At 33.0% G+C, this 5,000-nt stretch overlaps 1 non-coding gene across 1 annotated transcript in view; it reads left to right on the top strand.

Annotated features, from left to right (window-relative positions):
• The first annotated feature begins 4,945 nt into the window (after positions 1–4,945).
• The window catches only part of LOC137018025 (5S ribosomal RNA), a 119-nt gene continuing 64 nt past the window's right edge, over positions 4,946–5,000 (top strand). Inside the window, exon 1 of the ribosomal RNA XR_010894684.1 lies at positions 4,946–5,000. This exon is cut by the window's right edge and continues 64 nt beyond it. This is a non-coding gene — a ribosomal RNA (5S ribosomal RNA).

Genomic DNA, 5,000 nt, shown 5'->3' on the forward strand with positions numbered 1-5,000 from the left:
TGCTACAAATGTGAGGAGAGGGGACACTTTGCAAGGGATTGCAATGCGGTTAGGTGCCCGGAGTGTCAAGAGGTTTTAAATAAATGTGAATGCTGGATGGAGGGAGAGGAAGGAGGAAGGGAAAAACAGGTAGGCGGACAGGTGCATGAAGGAAACAACGAGGAGGATGGACAAACTGATGAACGACAAGAGGAAGAAGAACAGAGCAACAGTGAGGAAGGGGAAAGAGAAAAAGACAACAGTAAAAATGATGAACAGACAACGGAGCAGGATACTCAAGGGACTGAAATGGAAATATCGGACAGTTTTAATACTTTTATGGAGGACGTGGAGAGAGATGGACATGGAAGGATGGATCAAAATAAGGAAACGGACAGTGAAGAAGAAATAAAGACAGACAGCATGGACAAGGACAGAGGGGGAGAGGACAAATAAGAAGAAGAGCATTGAAGGTAAAACCAAATTTGGAAGGTGCAAGGAAAAAAATAATGACAAAAAGTAACAAATATGACGTGTTAAGAGGCTTGGAGGGAGACAATGGTGAATAATGGTTTTTAAGTATTTATCTGTATTTCTTTTAATGGTTTTAAGTTGTGTTACTTTTAATGCAAGGGGACTGTTGGACATTGGGAAATTTGAAAAAGTAAAAGAGAAATGTAAAAGGGAAGATATTATAGCATTACAAGAAACAAACTGGAGAGAAAATGTTATGTTTGATTATAAAAAGAGATGGGATGGTGGTATTTTATATAATAATGGAGATGGGAGGTTTGGAAGAGGTGTGGCTTTTTTAATGAAGGATGATGTTTTTAAAGTGAGTAAAATTGTGTATAAGGACAGGTTGGGGAAGTGTATTGTAGTAGAGACAAAATATGAAGGAAGAGATTTGATTTTAGTAAATGTACATGCACCAGTGGAGGAGAAGGAAAAGAAAGAGTTTTTTAATGTTTTAAGAAATATTGTAAAGAAGTATAAAGAAATAATAATGATGGGAGATTTTAACACGGTTTTTAGCAAGCAAGATATGGCTGAAGGAATGGTTTTTAAAACGGATACGGGAAGAAAAGAATTAAAAGCATTAATGAAGGAAAATGATTTGATAGATGTGTGGAGAGAAAGGAATGAACAGAAAAAAGAATTTTCAAGGAGACAAATAGTGGGGAGTTTTGTATGCCAAACTAGAATTGACTTTGTTTTATGTAGTAGAAATGTGGAGAATTTTATTGAAAAGATTAAGTATGAGGAAACAAGTTTTAGTGATCACAAGTTCTTATTTTTTATAGTGGACTGGAGTAAAATGCAAAGAGGGCCGGGAGTATGGATTTTAAATGTGCAGATTTTAAAGAATGAAGATTATGTTGCAAAAGTTAAAGAAATAATAGAAAAAGAAAAGGAAAATGGAATGTATGAAGAGGATAAGAGAATATGGTGGGAGAATGTAAAGTTTTTAATCAAAAAATTCTCGATCAAATATTGTAGTTTAATACAGAGATGTAAGAGAAACAAAGAAAGAGAAATAAAAGCAAGTTTGGAAAAGGAATTGAATAAAGAAGATAAAGACATACAAAAGATAAGGGAGATAGAGGGAAAATTAAAGGAAATAGAAGAAAAAGAATACGAGGGAGCGATGCTAAGAAGCAAAGCAAAATATGTGGTGGAGGGAGAAAAATGTACGAAGTTCTTTTTTGATCTAGAAAAAAAGAAGGGGAAAGCTGAAACGATTAAAGAAATAAGAGGGAAAAATGGGGAAATTGTAGAAAGTAATGAAAAGATTTTAGAAGAAATAAGGTATTTTTATGAGGATCTATTTAGTGCAAGAGGTGTGGAAGAGGAGGAAAAAAAGAAATGTTTAAATCAGATAAAAGCAAAGGTAGGCGAGCAAGACAAAAAAGAATGTGACCAAGAAATCAGAGAAGAAGAGATAGAAAGAGCAATAAGTCAACTGAATAAAAAGAAAAGTCCAGGAATAGATGGTTTGGGAACGGAATTTTATGTATGTTTTAAAGGAGTTTTAGTAAAGATTTTAAAGGATGTTTTTAAAGTTGTTTTTGAAAAAGAAGAAATGAATGAAAGAACAAGGATGGGGTTAATGAAACTAGTATATAAAAGGAAAGGAGAGAAAGTAGATTTAAAAAACTATAGACCGATCACGATGCTGAACACAGATTTTAAGATTTTAGCAAAGATTTTAGCAAACAGGTTAAAAGAAGTAATGCCAAGTATAATTAAAACAAATCAAGCATATGGTGTAAAAGGAAGAGACATAGCTGACATAACGATGAGTATAAGAGACAACATTTGGTATATGAAAGAAAAAAATGAGGAAGGATATGTAATTAGTTTGGATTTCGAGAAAGCGTTTGATAGGGTTGAGCACAGATATTTATTTGAGGTTTTAAGGAGTTTTGGTTTTGGTGAGAATTTTATTAAATGGATTGAGATTTTATATAAGGGTGCACTAACAAGAATTAAATGTAATGGGTTTTCAACAGACTGTTTTAAAATCACACGTTCAATTAGACAGGGTTGTCCTCTCTCTGCTTTATTATATTCACTTGTATCAGAACCATTAGGATTGGCAATTAGGGGTAAAGAAGGAATAATAGGGATTGAAATTGAAGAAAACAGGGCTGAGGGGAAAGTATTTCAATATGCTGATGATACGACGATAATTGTAAAGGGAAAAGGGAGTGTTAAAGAAGTAATGAATGTTGTAAAAGAGTATTGTAGAGGATCTGGAAGTAAAGTAAACGAAGATAAAACAGTATATATGAGATTTGGTAAAGCTATGGTTTTAACGGATTGTTTTAATTTTAAGGAAGTGGACGAAATGAGGATTTTAGGAGTTTTAATGGGGAAGAATGAGAGGAAAGTAAGGGATGAAATGTGGGAGCAACTAGTTACAGATATAGAGAGGAGGTTAAATTTTTGGAAATTAAGAACTTTAAATTTAAAGGGGAAGGTTTTAATATTAAATGTTTTAATGGTTTCTAAATTGTGGTATGTTTTATATGTGTCTGAAATGCCTTTATGGACAGAGCAGAGGTTGAAGAAATGCTTTCTTGACTTTTTATGGGAGGGGAAACCAGCGAGAATTGCACATAACACGATTTTAGGGGCGGTGGAAAAGGGAGGCTTAGGTTTAATGGATGTGGAACAACGAAAAAATGCTTTGAGAGTAAAAATTGTTAAGAAATACCTAAATGAAGAAAACAAAACTGAGTGGAAGAAAACAATGAAATACTTTTTAAATAAATGTGGTGGTTTTAACATGGGGGATGGAATTTTATGGATGAAAACAAAATTATGGATGACTGAAGGATTACCTGCATTTTATAGAGAAATTTTTAGTGCTTGGGGAAAGTTTTTAACGAAAATTGAATATGATCCGCATGGGAGAGAAAGCATTTTAAATCAACCTCTGTTTTTAAATAACAACATTTTAAAACAAGGGAAAGAAATATTTTTTAAGAAATGGATGGAAGTGGGAATTACAAGAGTGAGAGATGTTTTATATGAGTTTAAAGAGGGGTTTTTACCAACACAATATGTTTTCGATGCAATGGAAGTGGCAAAAGAAGAATACAGCAAACAAGAAATAACAAATAAATATGAAATCATTAAAAATGCAATACCAAAGGACTGGATTAAAAGAATTGAGTGTGTGGAAGAAGAGCCAAAAGAAAAGAACATCTATGTGAAACTTGGGGGAAAATTGTGTGATTTTAAAGAATGTACTGTAAAAATGTTTTATTGTGTTTTTAGAGATGGTGTTTTTAAAGAACCAATTGTAAATAAGTACTGGGTGGAGAAATTTAAAGATTTAAAAGAAGAGAGTATATGGAGAAACATGAGAGGAAAATGTGTGGAGACAAAATTGGAATGTTTGGAGTATTTTATAAGACATAAAGTGGTTTTTACTGAGTATATTTTAAATAAAATCGGGATGACACAAAATGCAATGTGTAAAGTGTGCCAAGAAAAAGAAGAATGGATTTTACATATGTTTTTATATTGTAAAGAATTGGAGGATTTTTTAAAGAAATGTAAATGTGTGATTAAAGAATTGACTGTGGAGTGGGATGAAAATGTAATGGAATGGAACAGAGTGGTGATGTTTGGTTGGGAGAAGAAGTGTCGGAACAAAAAGTTTATAAATCTGTGGGTAATGTTGATGAAAAGTGCAATATGGGAAAGAAGAATTGTGGCGAAAAAAGAAAAAATTGTGTTGGATGTTTGGACTGTGTTTAAAAGGAAAACAGAAGTGTACATGGAAAGACTTTATGTGTATTTTAAATGTGAAAATATGTTGGATGTTTTTTATCATGTTTTTACCCCTCAAGTTTGTTGTGTTTTAAAAGAATTAATGTGGAAACTGCCAGGAAGTGAAGGAGAATATTGAATTAATTTATGTAAAGGTATGATGTAAGGTGGTGTATGATATGTGATGTAAAGGTGATTGTATAAGAATAACTGTAATTTTTATTGTTTTATTTATTCCATTGTATTTTATTGATCTGATCTCCCTCCAAGACCGACAAGTTTTGTAAGAAAATGTTTGATGTATGATATGTGATGTAAAGGTGAAATGTGATGTAAAGGAGATTTGTGATGTAAAGGAGAAATGTGATGTAAAGGAGAAATGTGATGTAAAGGAGAAATGTGATGTAAAGGAGAAATGTGATGTAAAGGTGATTGTGTAAGAAAAACTGTAATTTTTATTGTATTATTTATTGTATTGTATTTTATTGATTGAAATTTCTTAAAAAAAAAAAAAAAAAAAAAAAAGCACGCCCGATCTCGTCTGATCTCGGAAGCTAAGCAGAGTAGGGCCTGGTTAGTACTTGGATGGGAGACCGCCTGGGAATACCAGGTGCTGTAAGCTTTATGTTTTTCTGAAAGTATAAAGAATGTCTTAAATAGCCCACTCTTGGCAGCAGTTTTAGCTTACGGCCATACCACTCTGAGCACGCCCGATCTCGTCTGATCTCGGAAGCTAA

The sequence above is a fragment of the Chanodichthys erythropterus genome, chromosome 3 (genome assembly GCF_024489055.1).
Source record: "Chanodichthys erythropterus isolate Z2021 chromosome 3, ASM2448905v1, whole genome shotgun sequence".
Classification (NCBI taxonomy): domain Eukaryota; kingdom Metazoa; phylum Chordata; class Actinopteri; order Cypriniformes; family Xenocyprididae; genus Chanodichthys; species Chanodichthys erythropterus.